The following is a 22374-nucleotide window of genomic DNA, read 5'->3' on the forward strand; positions in this document are numbered from 1 at the left end:
TGTAATTTAAGATACAAAGGAAAATTTGTTTTAACTAAAAGCTTTCCACATTGAGAGTTTATAATTTAAATATTACTTTAATTACTTTAAATTATCATTTAAATATTATTTAATATTAAATAAACTTGTGTTTACTTGTTCAAACTCCCTTTTTTAATCGTAAAATATAACCTAATTACACTGGTAGATTTCCAAAGTGGAAATTTATGGCTCTAGAATGGGGTCTGTAAGAACGTTTTTTGCTAGGCTGTTGCTTGATCTATCAATCAAAAATTGTTTGGGGTCCTTACCATGTGACTAACATGTTCTTATCTATATTTTCCTTGATTCTGAATTTTTTATTTTTAATTTAACATTTTAACATAGTATTGCTTGAGGTTCCATCACAAGTTCATCACCTCGAAGGAATAATGTGGAGGATGGATGGATGATGGATGATTGCTCACACAGATGGATGGCTGGACAGATGGGCAAATGAGTGGATGGATATACAGTGAGAGAAATGAAACACTATTAGCACATAATACAGTGAAGATTGTAAGACAACATGTAAAAAAAAAAAAACACAAAAATGTGTAATACAGATTATAGTGCTGCCAGAATTCAGGAGAGTTGATAAGTGGTGGGATTGACAGAAAAAAAATGTTTTATGTCTTTTAGTCTCACATGCTCCAAAAAACTCCCAACGCCACATCGAATACACAGATTTTTCTTCTTTCTGTTAAGGCTGCACTCACGGCTGGGGAAAATCACATGGTCTCTCTCCCCTTCCTCTCAGCAAAGTCTGCAGCTTGTATAGCTTTCTTCCAGGTCTCTAGTCCTCTTGTCTCTCACTCTCAGAAGGCTGCATCTCTTATTTCCCAGAGAAATGTGTAGAGATCAGATAAATTTCCTCTATCTCTTTGTTGTTGAATCCAGTGAATACATTTTGGTCCTTGACTTGCTTGACTTCTCTGAGGCCTCTGACCTTGCCCACGCCTTTTCTCTTATTGAAACACTCCCGCCTTGGCAACTGCGAAGTTCCTCTTGCCTGAATGCTCTCTAACCTGTGTGGCTCATCCTTCTCTAGTCCTTTCATGGGTTCTTCTCTGTCAATTTAGCATTGCTATTTATATTATTAGCAACTGGTACAGTAATGGTGCCTAACAAAAAACCATCCCCAAACTCAGGTGCCCACAGCAACAAGCATTTATTTTCATACTTTCAAGTCTGCAGCCAAACTGCAGTTCAGTCAAACTAGGGGGGACTCTGTGTCAGCTGGACTTGACTCCAGGTTGCAAGTCAGGCTCAGGTCGGTTCTGCCTGTTTTCATTCTGGGCCCAGTCTGAAGGGCCAGTGGCAACTGAGGGCATGTTTCCTCACAGAAGATCATAAGAGGGGATGTCTGTTCATATCATGCCCACTAACATTCCATTAGCCAAAGCACATCATAGAGCTCTGCCCGATGTCAGGGTATGGGTGTAACATTCATCCACCATGAAGCTACTGCAAGGATGTGGATATGTAGTACAATTACCAGGAAGTAAGTAATTCACAATAATCGTTCAATTTTGTTTTCCAGGGTTCTTTCCTCTTTCCCTTTCCCTTCTCATCTCTTCTTGGGTTCTTACCCGTACTCATTTCATGTTAATGATCCCCTCCCTAATCTGTAGCTTCAATCCAGATTTTCCTACCAGTTTCCAGACCTGTGCAACCAGTTGCCAAATCTCTGGTTGGAATTACCACTGGCATCTGAAATGCAAGATAAAAGGAAAAGTTAAGGAACCGAATTCCTTATCTTTCTATAGATAAAGCACCCAAACTGTGACTCCCACCCAATTAATATTTAGTGAGGGGTTATTATGTTATCAAGCACCGCTCTAGGGACAGGAGATAGAACAATGGAGAAAGAGGAGACGGAGGGGGAGGGGAGAGGGAAGGAGAGGAGAAGAAGAAAGCAGAGGAGGGGGAAGAGAGAACAAGGAGAAGGAGGAGGAGGAAAAGGAAGGGGAGGAAGAAGGAGAAGTAGAAGTAGGAGAAGAAGGAGAAGAATGCTACCTACCCTCATATTTCTTACATCCCACATGCTTGCTAAATAAATCCAACTTTTTAGGTGTCAGTCAGGGTTGTATCACTATGTCACTACAAATAATGTAGAAAACACATTTATTATAGGGTCTAGACCATATGTAACTGCGAGAATAGTCTCTGCAGGCTGATGGAGGAGCCTATATAGGTTGTTTTCTCCGTAACTGGGGTTGGTCCACTAGAGCTAATTCACTCTAGGTCAGCCAGACTGGCACTAGGGAGGGAAAGCTGAATGTAGGTGAGAAGAAAGACCATCAGAAACCATGAGGATGAACTGGGACCTCTGTCTGCCTCACATGTCAGCTTTAGTGCCCTAGATGACCTGCTGGTGCCCTTCCCTGTGGAGCTGCACATTCACTTGGCTCAGCACTTGGGAAAGCTGACAAAGGGGAGCTGGTGAGAGTTGAAGGAGCTACAGAACTGGGAGCTACCCTGCACCAATTAGGCGAGCCAGCAGACCTGCAGCTATGTGGGTGAGGGCCTGGCACTCACCACAGTGGCTGGTGCCCAGCACCAACCTTCAGGACTCAGGTTGGCTGTGACTTCACTTGAGCTTTCCAAACCCCGGGCAGAATGTCTCCTGTGGCCAACACTAACCAGAAATCAGGGTGCCTGGGTGGCTCAGTGGGTGGCTCAGTGGTTAAGTGTCCGACTCTTCAGCTCAGGTGTGATCTCATGGTTCGTGAGTTAGAGCCTCACGTTGGTCTCTGCGCTGGCAGCACAGAGCCTGGTTGGGATTCTCTCTCTCCCTCTCTCTCTTCCCCTCCCCCACTCATGCACACACTCTCTCAAAATAAATAAATAAATAAATAATACTAACCAAAAACCATATAGGGAAGAGAACTCTGGGAAACATGGTTCCAGAGTAAATAAGTTGACACAGTACAAAGGCATCAGAGTTTGTTAAAATATTTATATTTTATATATATGTATGTACATAATAAATATACATATGGTACATAAATATAGATATTATATATGTATATGTATACATATACGTGTGTGTGTGTGTGTATGTATATATATATATATATATATATATATATATATCTCAATATATATATAGAGAGAGAAAGCTTAAATGAGACCTGAGTAGTGTGTAGAATTTGTATAATCCTAGAGGTGAAAGGAATCACCAAAAAGGCAAAAATAAGTATTACAGTTTGTCATGGTAAACAGTTTAGCCTACCTTCAGAGGCTTATTTTTTAGAAAAATGTGATTAATAATATACTCACCTGCCTGGGGACCTTACAGACATTTTATAGAACCTGATCAAAAGATGCTAGTAGGTCAATATACAAATCCAAGGTGTTGAGTATTTTTCATCATTTAGAGGAAACATCATACATAGAGACAAGGGAACCTGTTCTTTACATGTCCAAGAACTTCAGGCCACGTAGGAGCCATTTACTATTCCACCGAGTAATTTATTAAGGGACTAAGAAAGTAAATGCACCAACTCCACGACTAACTTACATGCAGGTAATAATTTACTCTTCTGGAAGCATCTGGCTCATCACTTTTCCTCTAGTTTTCACACATATTCTGAAGAAGGTGTCAATCACTTGCCTATCTGGGTACAATTGACGTAATTTAAAACAGATGTCACATCTCGAGAATGGAAAGAAGGCTCTGCTTGGAGAACTGCTGAAGGGGACAGGAGATGCATGCAGCTGGCCAGCCCTGAGGCAGAGCCCACAGGCACAAACACTGTTGGGCAAAGGTTTCAAGCAGAAGTTGACCTACAATACCTGCAAACATCCTCTTTCTTTACCCTTTCTCCCTTTTCTCTCTCTCTCTCTCTCTCTCTCTGTCTACTCAGCATGCTCCCTGGATCTAAGGCAAGAAGCCAATAAACTAATCACACTAAGGTGTAAAACCCTGATAAGACAGCTATGGGATATTCACAAGGTCATAAGCCAAGGAAAAACAACAGAGCAATGAGATTTGAGGGGATCTTGAGCCAATAAGGGAGGATATAAACCTTCAGATTCCCTCACATTAATCCCTCTACTCGTTTAGAGCCTGTGTTATGCCCTATCACGGTGGACTCACAGATGGTAGGAAGGAGGACTGTTTTTATTCAGCACCAGTGTTTCCCCACAGACTCCAGATGTAGAGGAAATCTCAGCTCACCCTTTGTGCTTGTTTCTTGTGAGCAGTTTAGGTGTTCTAACCGCTAACAGGCCAGCACTATCCCCTTCAGTATGCTGCTTTTTCTGCTGACTGAAACTCAGAAGCAGTGTGTTCCAAATACCTTTCTCAATATTTTTTTCTCTCACTACTGACATCTGTCCCCAAAACTAATTGATAGGACGGGGCGCCTGGGTGGCGCAGTCGGTTAAGCGTCCGACTTCAGCCAGGTCACGATCTCGCGGTCCGTGAGTTCGAGCCCCGCGTCGGGCTCTGGGCTGATGGCTCGGAGCCTGGAGCCTGTTTCCAATTCTGTGTCTCCCTCTCTCTCTGCCCCTCCCCCGTTCATGCTCTGTCTCTCTCTGTCCCAAAAATAAATAAACGTTGAAAAAAAAAAAATTTAAAAAAAAAAAAAAAACTAATTGATAGGACAGATGGATGAATAGATAGATAGATCGATAGATGATAGATAGATAGATAGATAGATAGATACCTATCAAAACGGTGAAATGTGAATTTTCAAATAAGAGAACAAAAGGAAATGAAATACAGAGAAGCCTGAAAAGATTTCCTTTCTTGAGGTTGGAAAGGCTTTCAAACCAATGCTTGAGTGTGCACACTGTATAGTACTATACTTACAGCCCTCTAGATTCCTAAACAAGCATCCTTAATGGTCTAGGCTTGAATCGTCCTGTCCTGTTGTCTGCCCTCCCCACTGTGCCAATCCTCCATATCCCCAGCCCTTAAGCAGCTCAGATCCATGTTAATGCCAAGAGAGCACTGCATGGGGGCCCCAATTTACTGGAGCCAAGGGCAAAAATAAAGCTATGAAATTGTTTGCAAGAGCTTAAAATAACTAGTCTGGCAAAGCTAAGCTACACTTTGAGAGAGACAGCAGGGCAGCAGAAGAGAGAATTGTAACCATCCCACTGCCCATAAATGACCTCCCTGCTCTGCCCAGTGGTGCACTTCCTCCCTATGAGAACATCTCCCCTAAGGCAGTGACCGTCATTCAACTTTTTATTTTTCACCCACATAGCATCTTTTTAAATGTCTACTGAATAGTAAAAGACCAGTAGCAATGAGAGAAGGGCTCTTAATGTAATTTAATATGACTTCAGAAACCACAGCCAGGAGACAAATACATCAGTGGATGTATTTTTCTTTTAGAATGCCCAAAATTTACTCATCGTGAATCTTCTGTTGTAAGCCTGTCCCAAAGGATTGCAAAACAAAAGCTAGATTCACCGGCTTCTTCCTTGCTAAACAAGACTCACCCTGTCCCTTGGGGCAGCCAGCAACCAAACAGGGTTTGCACCCTGCCCCATAGGGTAAGTGACTGAGAGCAAAGGAGCCTAAAAAGAGGAAGGCTGGGTGGAGTAGGTTCCAGCCCTACCTGCACCATCCAAGGCACGGAACCAAGTCACTTGGATGGAGGTCCAACAATTGAGGGCAGGTTAATCAACACCCATCTTGGCATTTCTCTGCAGTAGGCACGGAACCAACACGATGCACCATCAGGCACACAGACACTTGCCTTCTTGCCAAACCCTCAGGCAAGCTGGATCCGGTCTCCATTATCTAATTTGATTCTGGGCCCCTAGCTACAATGGTGGATGAGGTCCAAGCCCTAGTAAATCCCCATGCCCTGAATGGTTCCCAGGAACTCAGGTCAGCTCTGGCACCTCGACAGAGTCAAAGCTCAGACTATGTACCTTCCCCTCCTCCTCCACCAGCAAACAGTTTTCACGCTGGGCCCTGGAGACTTCCAAACTGGAGGGAGACAGAAATTAGATGGGATATTCTTTAACAGATATGCGTGGGAGCTGGAATTACCACCAGGCTAGGATATCTGAGATGCCAGGAGCCCTTGCGCATTCCTGAATGTGCTGACTCCCAGACTGATGACCAACATTTCAAAGTTTCATATCTCCCTCAAATGTCATATTAAAGACTAAACTTGTCCTAACTAAATCTATATTCATCTATATCCATAAGCCATACCAGACATTTTTATTGTAACTCCGGCTGCCTGATAACCTTAGGGGGCTTAGAATCAACTTTTGGTTCATCCTGGTATCCCCAGAATCTAGCATTGAGTCTGGCACACAATGTATACGAAACAAAACTTTACTGAAGTGAATTATTCTTGTTGGTAATACCGTACAGATCACAGATCACATACTTTCTTGTGTTAAACATATTTACATATTATGTTGAATTTACTTATATACCATATTATAAGCTTGTAGAGGATGAGAGGCATCATAGGTGACCAATGAATACATGTTCATCAAATAAATGAAGTTGGAGAAATCATGAATTTCTCAGAACTATGAAATTTTTAAAAAACAATTTTGGACTTATTATTTTGAAATATCTACCACCAAATTCCTTTAGCCACCATCACTAAGAATGATATGTATTGTGTTGAAGATTGTTGCAGAATGATATATCTTGGCTTTCACCACCTCTTCTCATCAATATTTTAATAAGCACAAGGGGGAAAGGAGGAACACCCCCAAAATGTCAGAGGCTTAGTTCTGGAACGAAAAGGCTTATTGCCAAACAGGGTCTAAGCTGGCAAGTCCGCTTAATCAGCTCGCTGTAAAGGGAAAGGTATCCATCCTGTTGGTAGTCTCTGGGTATCAACCACTAGGTCTCTGGGCTTATCACCCAGCAGTTTGCAGCTGGGGCAACATCCCAAAGCAACTTTCCTCTCAGACACTCTATGCATTTAGCTAGTTGAACCAAATGGTTCCTATGGATACTTCTCGCATCAAGAATTGTATGATGTCTACATATTGCTTGATGAATATACTTTCAGTGCTAATAAATTCAAATTGGTGACTATTACTGGAAAACAGGAAATTTCTAAGTAAATGTGAAAATTTAATCCAAATCAGCATCCTATGTGATACAGATTATGATGCAATTTAGTAAGTGAAACAGTATTTCTCAAAGGGTCTAGAAAAATAGAACCTGGATGACATCTTAAATATACACCATTCTAATTTTACCCAAGCTATTGGGGGCGCCTGGGTGGCGCAGTCGGTTAAGCGTCCGACTTCAGCCAGGTCACGATCTCGCGGTCCGTGAGTTCGAGCCCCACGTCAGGCTCTGGGCTGATGGCTCAGAGCCTGGAGCCTGTTTCCGATTCTGTGTCTCCCTCTCTCTCTGCCCCTCCCCCGTTCATGCTCTGTCTCTCTCTGTCCCAAAAATAAAAAAATAAAACGTTGAAAAAAAAAATTTAATTTTACCCAAGCTAAATAATTGTATGTTATTATAATAATACACACAATTACCAGGTAATAATAGGGTTGCATTCATATACTAAGCACTTTACAAACTATAAGTACAATGGTATTTGCTGTAATGGTTACCATCAAGTTTGCAAAATGCTTGTTGCCTCCATTTTCACATGCTCACGTGCCCTAGTACAACTGAATTTTCCAAAATCCTTGCAAAAGTCACAAAGGCATAAGATAACTGAGAAAGAAAAAGGTGAAGGAGGTTTGCTGTTTGCAAAAGGATCTTGCTTTATGAAAAAGAGCATGAATTTAGCAGTCAGACTAATCTGGATTTGAATTCTGGCTCTTATGTACAAGCCATGTGACCTTGGGCATGTGATTTAACTACTCTTTCCTAATCAGCAAGAATGATGATTAAAAAAAAAAAAAAAAACCTTCAGAAAACCGATGCAAAGATTAAGCCATAGTAATGTATGTGAAAGTACTTTGCGTCACTCTTGGAAGATAGTACATGTTCATAAATATTTAGTTTTCTTTTTTATGTAACATAGAGTGAATTCTTTGCTTAAAATTCACAGCTGACACTGGGGAGTATGAATAGCTTTGCCTCCCCTCCCCCTGCATTTTCCCCACATTCTGTGAGGTAGCCAGGTCCCATCACATTTCTACCTCCATTCTCCCCTTATTCTTCAGGTAAAATGAAATCTTTGGTCTCAAATAACTGAAATTCCAGTGAGCTAAATCAGGATACCTTCCTATAGACAGGGGAGGTTTTGGGCAGTGGTCTAGATTTTTGATTCACCTTGGTATCCTAAAGCAGCATCGGATAGAGAAAGTAGTCTGTGAGGTCTTTCATCTAAAATAGAATAGAATAGGGGCGCCTGGGTGGCGCAGTCGGTTAAGCGTCCGACTTCAGCCAGGTCACGATCTCGCGGTCCGTGAGTTCGAGCCCCGCGTCAGGCTCTGGGCTGATGGCTCAGAGCCTGGAGGCTGTTTCCGATTCTGTGTCTCCCTCTCTCTCTGCCCCTCCCCCGTTCATGCTCTGTCTCTCTCTTTCCCAAAAATAAATAAACGTTGAAAAAAATATATATAAAAAAAATAGAATAGAATAGAATAGAATAGAATAGAATAGAATAGAATAGAATAGAATAGAATAGAATAGAATTCCGAAAAAATCTGAGTTCCCCTGTCCTGGAGACAGGCTGGTAACTAGTTCAGTGGAGACTGCAAGGAAAATGCTGTGTGTTAACTTAACTGGGTAATTGTATAGAGTCCCTTCCATGCAGGGAACTCAGAGCCCTTTAATATCAAAAGTTCCACTTGTGCTGAGAATATATATGCCCTACTTTAGAAGTTCTGGAACTCTCTCCAACCACTAAAGAACAAAATGTTTAAAACTGAAAGCTCCTCATATGGTTTCCCTTTAGGTTATATTTAGTTCAATAAAGGAAAAGTAATTTACCTGGAAGATTTATTATGCATTTCCAAAAGGTGGACATTTACTCTCTCCTCATCACCAGGATTAGGCACAATTATGTCATTAACCTTCCAAACATTCCTTTTGGATGGTGGTGAATTTCCTAATAACCATTATGGTCAAGCTGAGGTCAGAGGTAAACAAAAGGTTAAGTATCACAGACTCTAGGGTCATATAACTTCAGAGGCAAAAACCATGATTAGAATCTTGGTTCTCTGGCTAATTACCTCACTGTCGTCCAGACTGGTGTGTCTCTTCTGATGCCTACAGAGACTTTTCTGATGTTCACAGGTCATGAGGAAAGCTCAGAAGGGATGGAAAAAATGATCTGGTAACCAGGGACAGAAAGAGAGGCTCTCAGCCTGCTTCATCATGGTTATTTATGGCCTGCGTATCAGGGACACAGCTTACACAGCTAGGGCTTTATAGAGAAAAATCTAGACCAGATGAGCGAATGTATTTAATGTGGTCAACCAATCTGGGACAGAGCAGCACCAGCCAGTTCAGAGACAAAACGGGGTTCTTGCAGCTGACCTTTTTCATGCTCTCTACTTAGGACATAAGCACAAAATTCCTTATTATTATCTAGTTTGCAGCTTAGATCCTAAGTTTACAAAGTTCAAAAAGTTAAAATAACTGAAATTTATTGAGATTCTATTGCATACTCTACACTATTTTAGATGTTTTATATACATTTTCTTTTCTTTTCTTTCTTTCTTTCTTTCTTTCTTTCTTTCTTTCTTTCTTTCTTTCTTTCTTTCGAGAGAGAGAGAGCACTCAAGGGTGGGTGGGAGGCAGAGGGAAAGGGAGAGATAGAATCTTAAGCAGGCTCTACACCCAGTGTGGAGCCCAACGTGAAGCTCATGACCATGAGATCATGACCTGAGCCAAAATCAAGAGTCAGACGCTTAACCACCTGAGCTGCCCAGATGCCCCATATTTTCTTACTTAGTCTTTACAAGAACCCTACAAGTTATATATTATGCTCCTTTTTTACCACTGAGAATACCAAGGCTCCAGAAGACCAAGTAATTTATCCAACTGAACCAACAGAGCTTAGACTCTATTCAGGCAAGGTTTAGTGGACTCCAAAGTCTATGATCTTTCTGCTATGTTTCCATTTTCTTACAGAGAAACTCTCTGTGGGTCGCCTGGGTGGCTCAGTTGGTTGAGTGGCCTACTTTTGCTCAGGTCATAATCTCGCGGTCCATGAGCTGGAGCCCTGTGTCGGGCTCTGTGCTGGCAGCTTGGAGCCTGGAGCCTGCTTTGGATTCTGTGTCTCCCTCTCTCTCTCTGCTCTCCCTGCTTGTGCTCTATCCCTCTCTGTCTCTCAAAAATAAATAAATGTTTTTAAAAAATTTTTTTAAACAAAGAAACTCTCTGTAAGGTGAAGGCCAGATCAGACCATTCCTCTCTCTGTGGACCACTCACCAACAACTTTTGACAAGTGTTTTTAGCTGGGATTGATTTCTTTGAAATAAAATGAGTTCAGCCTCAGGAATCAGTTTGCCACCTCCTATGTGTGCCAAGAAAAGACTGCACGTAGATATTGACCACAATACCTGGTTAATCACAGAATCCCTGTAACCCAAACTATAAGCTTCCATAAAGGGAAAATGCTAGGTTACATGGCTGCCTGAAATGGCCATAGACTCCATTGTCCCCTAGGATAGTACTATTCAATGTTATACTTGCTAGAAACATAACAAAAGCATAAAAGGTAACCTTTAAAATAAACATGACCTCTGTCACACCCTTCTCTTGTTGCTTTTTTCCCTCTAACCCTGATTTAGGACCTACCTCTTCTCTAGAATCTAGAATGTCTAGAGCAGAGCTTCTAACTTCAGCATTGTTGACATTTGGGGCTGGATAATATTTTGGCACAGCGAGTGGGGACTGCCCTGTCCATTGTGAAATATTTAACAGCATCTCTGGCCTCTATCCTCATTTAGATGCCAGTAGCAACACCCTCCCCAATCATGAAAATCAAAAATGTCTCCAGATGTTGCTGAATGTCCCCTAGAGGACAAAATTACCCCTGATTAAGAATCACTGGTCTCAATTATGGACTTAGTTACCAAAAAACTCTAGGAAGCTCTAAATAGAATGTTATTGTACAGCCCTGAGATCATTTTCAGGACACAACAATGCTTGATCATTGTAAAAGGCTGATATTCTAGACTCAAAAGAAAAGTAGATGGCATTCTCCAGGTGTTATCTGCAGTGAAGGAGAATAAAGAAGTTCCAATCTTGGAGAATTTTTCAGGAAGCTATCATCCACTTCCTAGGTAGTGAGTGAACCAAAAAAAAAAAAAAAAATGTTTTAACTCTAGTATGAAGAGTCAGTCTTCAAAATATGTGCTTGTGGAGGCACCTGGGTGGCTCAGTTGGTTGAGCATGTGGCTCTGGATTTCAGCCCCGGTTATGATCTCAAGGTTTGTGGGATTAAGCTGAGCATCAGTCTCAGCACTGACAGGGCAGAGCTTGCTTGGGATTCTCTCTCTTTCTCACTCCCTGTTCTCGCTCTCTCCCTGTCTCTCAAAATAAGTAAGTAAACTTTAAAAACAAAACAAAACCAAACAAGGGGCACCTGGGTGGCTCATTCGGTGAAGGATCCAACTCTTGGTTTCGGCTCAGGTCATGATCTCACAGTTTGTGGGTTTGAGCCCTGTGTCAGGCTCCTCACTGATAGGGCGAGACTGCTTAGGATTCTCTCTCTCCCCCTCTCTGCCCCTCCCCCACTCACATGTGCACACTCTCTCTCAAAATAAATAAATTTTTAGAAACATAAAAATAAAACAAAAAAATGTGTGCTTGTGTATGTACCTTTTCAATTGAATCTTCTTAAACTAGAATAAGTTATGGCAATGAGAAAAACACAATTCTCCACTTCTGCCCACAATGTTATTTACTTTTTCTTTAGTGCAAATAAGTCAGAAACCCAGACTTAAAGATATTCACGGGGCGCCTGGGTGGTTCAGTCGGTTGAGCGTCCGACTTCAGCTCAGGTCACGATCTCACGGTTCGTGAGTTCGAGCCCCGCGTCAGGCTCTGGGCTGATGGCTCAGAGTCTGGAGCCTGCTTCCGATTCTGTGTCTCCCTCTCTCTCTGCCCCTCCCCCATTCATGCTCTGTCTCTCTCTGTCTCAAAAATAAACATTAAAAAAAAAAAAGATATTCAGATGGCCACCCTTCTCAATTACACTTAGTATCAATGAGTAAGAACAAATTTTCTAAAAAAAAAAAAAAAAAACTAAGAAAAAAATGTCTATGGTCAATATGTTGTTTGAGTCTTGAAAAATTCTGCAAAGTTTTTGTCTTTATTCCTTGCCCTTAATAAACTTATGAGGGGAAAGTGGCACAATTTAGCAATATAAATATTGATTTAGCTATGTTTGATCTTCTTTCTGCCTTTTTCTATTTTAAATTTTTTGTAATCTGGCTTAAGTCAGTTTTACCAGGAATTTTTCACTGAAGTCCTTGTTTGGCTCTTAGATTTGTCTGTGAATAAACACTGTATTATATGTGAAATACAAGCAAATCTCTCCAAGTGTTGTAGTACAGAGCCAGCAATGGGAGGGTTGGATTGGAAGGGGCTGGAGAGGGAACGATTTGAAGTAATAGGACACATGAAATATCTAATCACCAGAGAAGTCACTCCATGTTGTTAAATAGAGATAGAATGTTCTAAACTCTTGAAGAGGATTCAGAGGAAAACAGAGTATGTGGATAAAAATGTGAACATACATAATGATTTAACCCTCACAACAACCCCAAGAGGGAGATTGTGATTATCTCATTTTTCTGGTAAGAAGGGTTGATGGGGGGTGGGAGGGAGGAGAGGGTGGGTGATGGGTATTGAGGAGGGCACCTTTTGGGATGAGCACTGGGTGTAGTATGGAAACCAATTTGACAATAAATTTCATATATAAATAAAAAAAAATTTTAAGGGCAAAAAAAAAAATAAAATAAAATAATCCAAAAAAAAAAAAAAAAAGAAATGGAGGCACAAAAAAGTAACTAGCTCAAAGCCAAATAGTAGGAGGCAGAGGTGGAACTTGAACCCTGGCAGTTTGACTCCCAAACTCACTCTACTATGCACACAATTCTTTGGGAGATTTAGAAGCAAGGATCTAGGAAGGAAATGGGATCATTTGTCCCAGAGAATTGTAAAGTGATAGATCATTAAAAATTTGGCCACACTGAAGGAAGATCTAGCAATAATTCTGTTAATTTCATCACCATACAGAGAAATTCCTTTGGAATTGGGAAGAAAGGAGCCTGAACCAGCCCCATCTGCTAGCCATACTCATCAAATTAGCCACGTAATTGCCAAATGCCAAACTTACTTGGAAGGTTCAGCCATAATGTTATTCTTTAAAGATAAACAGTTTTGTAAATAAACATCTGCCCACTCCCACTCCCACTAACAACTAAAAAGCAGCTCTGTGTAGGAGGCTGAGTAATTACCTCAGATGTGGAATGATGGACTCCAAACCCACGAGGAGATTATTCATGATTACCTCAGAAATACTGCCGTGTTCCCATCTGCTGCTACTATTTCTCTTTTCTCTGGTCTTGCTTTCCCCATTGTTCCCCCCCCCCTCAGTCTTTCCTGCCTCCACCTGCCTTCTGAACATGGACTATCCAAGGCTCTGTCCTCAGCCACCATCATGAATCCAACCATCTCTCATAAGCAATCCTAAATCTAAGCCTCCATCCTGACCCCGCTCCATACTTCCAAACCCACATTCCTATCTTCCTAATGAACAGTTCATTCATTTGTCCAAAACAGGACTCACATGTTTCCCTCACACACACACACACAAAAATAAAAATAAAATAAGGAAAATGCTCATGTCAGTGATCATAACTAATAGCCATTGTGTCAGTCACCCAGTTCTCTCTACTATTCCTATCACATCCCAACATTTACCTGATGCTGGTTTCAAGGTTTGTCACTTTTGCTTCCTTCTCTTCATTTTTATAGCCCTCCTAGATTTCTTTAATGAGCTTCTAGCAAATTACCCTGGCTCTGGATTGCACTGCCTAATACTGTAGCCATGAGCCACATGTAGCTAAGGAGTACCTGAAGTGTGCCTGATCTGAAATGAGACATGCCCTAAGTATAAAGGCATGCTCCATTTGAAGCTTCCGTTGGAAAAAAAAAAAAGAAGAAGAAGAAGAATAGAAGATATCTCATTAATAATTTGCATAGAGATCACATATTGAAATTATAATCTTTTTATGGATTATGTGAAAATATTGAATTATTCCATGTTTCATCATATGCCTTTTTAATGTGGCTGAATAATGGCATCCCAAGGTGTCAACATCTGAATCTTCGGAACCTGTGAGTACGTGATCTTACAGGGCAAAAGGAACTTTGGAAATGTGATTAAGTTAAGGATCCTGAGATAGGAAGATTATCCAGATAAGTCCAGTGTAATCAATAGGGGCCCTATAAGAGGGAGACGGGGAGATTTGACTGCAGACGATGTTATGCTACTAGCTGGGAGGAAGGAGGCAGGGGCCCTGGACCAAAGAATGTAGGCTGTCTCTAAAAGCCAGTGTTGTCAAGGAAACAGATTCTTACCGGAAGACTCCAAAAGGAAAACAGACCAGCTAATACCATGATGTTAGACTTGTGGCTTCCAGACCTGTGGGAGAGTAAATGTGTGTTGCTTTAGGCCACAAAGTTTATGGTAATTTGTTACAGTAACAATTGAAAACTAATACATATGGCTACAAGGAAATTTAATTTACATGTGGCTCCCCTTTGTAGTTCACATTAGCTTTCTGTAGGAGAGCACTGCTTTAGGATCTTCTCCCTGTCCATTCCCCAGCCAGAGTGATCTTATGCCATCACTCCCCTGCTCAAATGCTATCCATGGCAAAGCAGGTGGATAAAATGAAGCCCAAATTCTTGTTTGGCTCTCAGGTCTCTCCGTCACCTCCATCACTTCACAGTTGACAGCCTTTGCCATTTCATCAGTGCTACAAACCCCCAAATATCTTATACACACACACACACACACACACACACACACACACACACACATACACATATACATACATATAGATATAGTTGACATACCCAATGTTACACTAGTTTCAGGTGCACAACAAAGTGATTCAACTTCTCTGTACCTTATGCTGTGCTCACCACAAGTACAGCTACCATCTGTAACCATACAATGCTATTACAATACCATTGACCATAAACACTATGCTGTACCTTTTATCTCTGTGACTTATTATTCCATAACTGGAAGCCTGTATCTCCCACTCTCCTTCACCCACTTTGCACATCCCCATTCCCCTCCCCTCTAGCAGCCATCAATCCTGTATTTATAGATCTGATTCTGCTTTTTTAAACATCTTGTCTTTCATCCAGTTTGGTCTACCTCTGTTGCCTCACATTTTCTTTATTTCCCTATTTTTGCCCCCCCTTTTTTAAATTTATTTTATTTTTGAAAGAAGAGAGAGAGAGAGAGAGAGAGAGAGAGAGATGCAAGTGGGGGAGGGGCAGAGAGAGAGAGAGGGAGACACAGAATCTGAAACAGGCTCCAGGCTCCAAGCTGTCAGCACAGAGCCTGACATGGGGCTCGAACCCACAGACCGCGAGATCATGACCTGAGCCAAAGTCAGACTGAGGCACCCAGGTGCCCCTTTTCCCCCTTTTCCAAGATGTTTCCTTACCCTAAATGCATTTTATTTTTATTTTTGACCATCAAAATCCTGTCTATCCTTCCAAATTTAATTTAAATCCCAATTCTTCCATGTAGCCTTCCACAGCTCCCAGTAGGACTTAATTTAGCTCCACTCTACGTACATCTCTTAGTGTGTGTTATCACTTGCCCACAGCATTACTGAACTCTGACTCAGGGATGGTCCAGTGCTGGAGCACTTCCAGAGGCAGGAGCCCACCTTACCCATCCTGTTCTGTGTTCACCAATGGTGCCCTTACTGTGCCAGCAACATAAGTGCAGAAGTTGTGGAGGTGGGTCTTGAGGGGCAACTCTGGGTTTCTGCCCCATTCCCGTAGTTTGGGTGCTAAGGATTGATTTCTGGGCATAGTGGGACTATTTAGAGAGGGGGCCTCCAGGAAAAGACTGGACTGTCTTTGTGAACTGGTGTAGTTTCAAAGCTGGTAGGATTTGAGATTAATGCTTCATTGATACAGTCGCAATTGTGCTTATAAACTGGTGAAAGCTGAAGACAGAGATAGGCAAGAGAATCTGTGATACCAAATAAAGACTTTAAACAGAAAAGATGGGTTTCCCAAAGAGCTTGGATAGTATTTATGCCAACCTCCTCTTTTCTGGGAGAACCACAGCCAGCAGGCAGGTGTCAATGTCAAGGCTCCTGATCCATCATCCACTCAAGTAGTCTTCCTTGCCCAGTCATTTTTCTGGGGTAAGGGCTTTGAAGAGATATTTTCTATATATATATGAATAAAATATTTTAATAAGCCTTCATTTTAAACTTCATTCATTTAAAAATCTGTGCTGGGAAAAACATCCAGATGAAAACTGTTACACAACTTCCAACATTAAAGGTCCCTTGATTATATTTGTAGGTGATGACAATTCTCTATACTTAGTTCCCTGAATGACACCAGCTGTCCACCATGATAATGCTGAAACATTTCCCCAAAGAACAATGTGTTAAATTATTCCACTTTCACCGCCTTGTGAAAGGCATAGCCTAGTGCCCATGACCTGAAACTTCTGCCTTCAGATGGATCAGGATTAAATTGGACATAAATGTAAGAAAAGTGTCTTTCATTCATAGAGTGATATACAGGCTGCATTATTTTGGTTGATCCACAGACTAACTTTGGAAGGTTGGTAAAACAGGTATTTCTATCCCTATTTTATAGCTAAGGAAGTTCCTAAAGCTTGGATGTGTTAGAGAGGAAATTCAAACTCATGTTCTCACACGTGATCAGAAAACATATCTTAAAATGTACCAACTCATGGATGTTAGATTTCACTGTTGGGACTATACCAAAATAAAAAGCTTCTGCAGAATGAAGGAAACAATCAACAGAATGAAAAGGCTGCCTACGGAATGAGAGAAGATACTTGGAAATTACATATCTGATAAACGGCTAGTGTCCAAAATATATCAAGAACTGGTACAACTTGACACCCAAAAGAACAAATAATCCAATTAAAAAATGCGCAGAAGACATTTCTCCAAAGAAGACATCCATATGGGGAACAGACACATGAAAAGATGCTCATCATCACTTATCATCAGGGAAATACAAATCAAAACTACAGTATCACTTCACACCTGTCAGAATGGCTAAAATCAAGAACACAGGAAACAACAGGTGTTGGTGAAAATGTGGAGAAAGGGAACCTTCATGCACTATTGGGAATGCAAGTTGGTGCAGCCACTCTGGAAAACAGTATGGAGGTTCCTCAAAAAGTTAAAAATAAAACTACTTTATCATGTAGTAGTTGCGGTACTAGCTATTTACCCAAAGAATACAAGAACGCTAATTCAGACAGATACATGCACCCCTGTGTTTGTCGCAACACTATTTGCAATAGCCAAGATACGGAAACGGTCCAAGCGCCTATTTAACTGATGAATGGATAAAGAAGATGTGTATAATATAATGGAATATTATTCAGTCATAAAAAAGAATAAAATCTTGCCATTTGTAACATGGATGGAGCCAGAGAGTATAATGCTAAGAGAAATAAATCAGTCAGAGAAAGACAAAGACCACACCATCTCACTCGTGTGGAATTTAAGAAACAAAACAAGCGAAGGGAAACAAATAGACAAAAAGCAAGAAACAGACTCTTAACTATGGAGAACAAACTGATGGTTACCAGAGGGGAGGCAGGTGGGGGGATGGGTTAAGTAGGTGATGAGGATTAAGGAGTGCATTTTTCATGAGAGCACAGGGTGATGTATGATGTATGGATGTTGAATTACTATATTTTTTAATGTTTATTTATTTTGAAAGAGAGTGTGTGCATGCAAGCAGGGGAAGAGGCAGAGAAAGAGGGGGAGAGAGAATCCCAAGCAGACTCTATGCTCAGCATGGAGCCCAACATGGGGCTTGATTTCACAACCATGAGATCATGACCTGAGCCAAAATCAAGAATCGGACGCTTAATCACTGAGTCACCCAGGCGCCCCTGAATTACTATATTATACACTTGAAACTAATATAACACTGTGTGTTAACTAACTGGAATTAAAATAAAACTTAAAAAGAAAAAAAGAAAAAAGAAATCATGGGATCTTTTAGTTCAATTCCTTGGTTTTACTGGTAGAGGTAAGACTAGGAAGTGCTTGCTCCTCTTATCATTGAGCTCTTGGCCCTGCCGGTCCCACTTTGTAAAAATACCAGTTATCTGGGCATTTGGGTGGCTCAGTCTAGTTGACTGTCTGATTCTTGATTTTTTGGCTTATGTCATGATCCCAGGATAGTGAGATCTAGCCCTCTTCAGTTCCACACTGAGCATGGAGCCTGCTTGGGATTCTCTCTCTCTCTCTCTCTCTCTCTCTCTCTCTCTCTCTCCCCCTCTGCCCCTCTCCCCCACCTTGTGCTCTGTTTCTCTGAAATTAAAAAAAATTAAAAATACCAGCTATCTTGGGGTGCCTGGGTGGCTCAGTCGGTTGGGCATCCAACTTTGGCTCAACTCAGGTCATGATCTCATGGTCCCTGAGTTTGAGCCCCACATCGAGCTCTGTGCTGACAGCTCAGAGCCTGGAGCCTGATTTGGATTCTGTGTCTCCCTCTCTGTCTCTGCCCCTCCCCTGCTCATTTACTATCTAGGTTACACACCTCCAGCAAATTTCTTAACCTCTCCAGACCTTGATTTCCTTGTCTATTAAATGGGGATCAAAATACCTATCTCAAATGGTTAGTGTGAGTAATAAAAACAAAATACGACATTTAAAATGGCCCAGCATAGAGAAAATAAAACAGACATTACTGCCCTATCCCCTCACTCTCAAAGACATTGAAACTAGAATAAATAGAAGATGGGGACCCCTTTACAAACACAGCATAGAAGGAAGAGTCAAGGGCCCAATACTAATGTCCATTGATTTACTCAGTACAAGAATTATTTCTTCCAAAATATATTCCTGCCTCACCATCAAGTCGGTACTCATGCTTCTGAGGACTGATTAATGAAGCTGCTGCTGTCAAAGTATTCTTGAGAAAATTGAAGCACAGAGGAAGGGACCTTCCAGGTTCATCTAGGAAGTCATTAGAAGTGAAGTAAAGCCGGGGCGCCTGGGTGGCGCAGTCGGTTATCTGACTTCAGCCAGGTCACGATCTCGCGGTCTGTGAGTTCGAGCCCCGCGTCGGGCTCTGGGCTGATGGCTCAGAGCCTGGAGCCTGTTTCCGATTCTGTGTCTCCCTCTCTCTCTGCCCCTCCCCCGTTCATGCTCTGTCTCTCTCTGTCCCAAAAATAAATAAACATTGAAAAAAAAAATTTAAAAAAAGAAGTGAAGTAAAGCCAAAGTAATCATAAAGTATAGAGTAAAAATATTAAGAGGAACAATAATTTTAGACTTATTGGAGTTTAAAAAAAAAACAAGATAAGGCTCTTTACTTAGAGTCTACTGCCTATCACATGCTCTGCTCAGTGCTTTATGCAATATTTCTATTCAACAAATATTTGTGGAGCATTTTCCATAATCCAGGCACCATCCTAGACACTGAGAATGTAATGATAAGCAAAAAGAAATGTTATCTCCATTCTCATGCAGTCCCCCCATGGAGTCTCATGGAGACAGACACCATCAAATAATCCCACAAGTAAGTGAATAATTATACACTGTGGTAAGCACTAAGAAGGAAAGTTATGCAGTGTGAATAGGGTGTGCAATGATGTGTAAGAGACAGCTTCCCAGGAAAAGTGGGATTTGAGCTGAAATCTAGAGGATGGATAATAGTGAACTAGGGGACCAAGAGGGAGAGAAGTCTCCAGGTAGAGGAAATAGCAAGTACAAAGACCCTGGGGCAGGACAGAACAGGTGACATTCAAGGAGTTAGGTCCAGGATGGTTGCTTCACAGACAGAGAGGGAAGAATGAGGTGCGATGAGTCTGGAAAGACCATGCAGGGCCTAGACTACAGTGGTGAAAACTTTAGACTTTGTCCTGAAAGCAAAAAGGAGTCATTGAATTGATCAATTAATGTCTCTATTGAGTGTTTCAGGATTTTGTGGAATATTATAATACCACAAACATATCTGTATAATACGTAGTATAGAATTCAAATCCACTAGACCACTAAATACTTTCTGCATCTGACTCATAATCCAATAGCCCTTGTGAGCTAATAGCTGCCAGATACGCCTAAGCCTTTTTATGCACAAACTGTGGTGCAGACTTTTAGAATCAAACAGGCATGATGTTACATATGCGATGCCATTCAACACATGGGTTCAGTAGAAATGGAAAACGTATTCATGATGGTAAGGCAGATCACTGCTTCTCATATCCATTATTATAAAAGTAAGACATTTGAGGTAAAAGCTGAATTTTGGCTTCAAAGGTTCTCAAGACAGCTACATCTGCACCACTCAACATAAGCAATCTGGAAGTTCACATGGTGAGAATTAAGCATTTCTCACTCAGTATAAACTGTGAAATGTATTTGAAAATAGCGTTTTCTGTTAAAATTAGCATTTTTTCATACTTAGCCAACAACTGCCTTTTTTTTTCTTTTTTTTTTTTACAAAGTCACATTATTTATAGCATAAAGATTATTGGGAGAGCTGCTGCTCTGATCTCCATGAGCTGTCCCAGGCTTAGGAAGGCACATCAAGTGAGAACAAGTTCCACTGGCTCTGAGTACAATGGTGAGGTGGTGTAAGATCAGAACACAGTTCATCAGAAGACTGCTTTAAGGCAATGCTTGGGAAAGTCGAAGTTTAAGCTAAGTAAGGTTTCCAGATGCAAGAAATGTCACAATGAGTCCATAATTTTTAAATGCTTCTCATCTCCCACCCATACCTATGCCAAGGATTGCAAATGTTTTCAGTGTTTCCAAGCCCATTTTGGATTTAGCAGTATCTCTCTTTTTTCCTTGAACTCACTTTATTTCTCTTAAGTTCAGTTTATGAATAGCATGCCACTTTTTAAATTAAAATAAGTTTAATTTAGGGGCGCCTGGGTGGCACAGTCAGTTAAGCGTCCGACTTCAGCCAGGTCACGATCTCGCGGTCCGTGAGTTCGAGCCCCGCGTCGGGCTCTGGGCTGATGGCTCAGAGCCTGGAGCCTGTTTCCGATTCTGTGTCTCCCTCTCTCTCTGCCCCTCCCCTGTTCATGCTCTGTCTCTCTCTGTCCCAAAAAATAAATAAACGTTGAAAAAAAATAAAATAAAAAAAAATAAAATAAGTTTAATTAAAAAATTTTCCATTAAAAATTTTTTAATGGAAAATTTTTTAAATTTTCTTTTAATGTTTATTTGAGAGAGAGAGAGAGAGACAGAGTATGCATGGGGGAGGGGCAGAGAGAGAGGAAAACCCAGAATCTGAAACGGGCTCTAGGCTCTGGGCTGTTAGCACAGAGCCCAGCATGGGGCTGGAACCCATGAACCACAAGATCATGACCTGAGCTGAAGTCGGACACTCAACCAACCTAGCCACCCAAGTGTCCAATTAAAAATGGTTTTAAATATCTGTAAGGTAAGCAGAAATACCCTAGGTTTTTTGCCAAAGTGTAGTTAAGTAACCACTGCTCTCTACCTTAGTCAGACTAAGGATCCTGGACCAAATATACAAAACTTATAAGAGATGTGGGCGGGGTGGGGGGGGGCAGGAATCTGCATTAAATATTCAGGGTCAATTGTTTTTAATCACTAATATTTAAGTTATGAAAAATACATGTCATTGTTTTAGGTAATTCCTGACTTCTGAACTGGCAACTCATCTATGTCCTTTACTTTTTCTTGTCCACCTATTAGCATTATGATGGCTATTACTGTTTCTCTCAGCATATTGTTAAGGGAAAGGAGAGCAAAAAGATGGAAACAAATCTCTATGGTATCTTGTTGGCTTCTCTGTGTCAATTTAGTCAGCTAGACACTGAAACTCTCCAATCCAGTGAGATTTCTGCTTCATCTGAGGATGGTCTGTTTTCATGTTCTCCCTGTTCATTGTTAACATTTCTAATCAAGACCTTGACCCACATCTCTTTGGGGTTTAGAGAAGAACACAACAGCACAAGAAATTCTAACTGCTGAATGCTCAGCACACTCAATCCACAACATAATTCCACATAAAAAGTTGTGTGGTGTCATGGAAAGGGCACTGAGTCTGAGTCAGGAAGGTTGAGTCTGTGGCTCTGCCTCTGCTAGGAACTTGACTCTTGATCTTTCGTAAGTGGAGATTCAGGACAAATGTCTCCACCTTTCACAATTCTCCCAAGTAGCATGAGACATTCTGTCATTCTC

The 22374-nt window shown here is 41.2% G+C and overlaps 1 long non-coding RNA gene across 1 annotated transcript; it reads right to left on the reverse strand.

The window, feature by feature from the left end:
* Positions 1-628: 628 nt before the first annotated feature.
* Positions 629-14590, reverse strand: LOC147579217 (uncharacterized). The gene is made up of 2 exons (XR_015253143.1): positions 14525-14590; positions 629-1731 (listed from the first exon to the last, which is right to left on the reverse strand). It is a non-coding gene; the product is annotated as an uncharacterized LOC147579217 (long non-coding RNA).
* Between the last annotated feature and the right edge of the window lie 7784 nt (positions 14591-22374).

The sequence above is a fragment of the Puma concolor genome, chromosome B4 (assembly GCF_028749965.1).
Source record: "Puma concolor isolate L17-30 chromosome B4, mPumCon1.1.hap2, whole genome shotgun sequence".
NCBI classification, from domain to species: domain Eukaryota; kingdom Metazoa; phylum Chordata; class Mammalia; order Carnivora; family Felidae; genus Puma; species Puma concolor.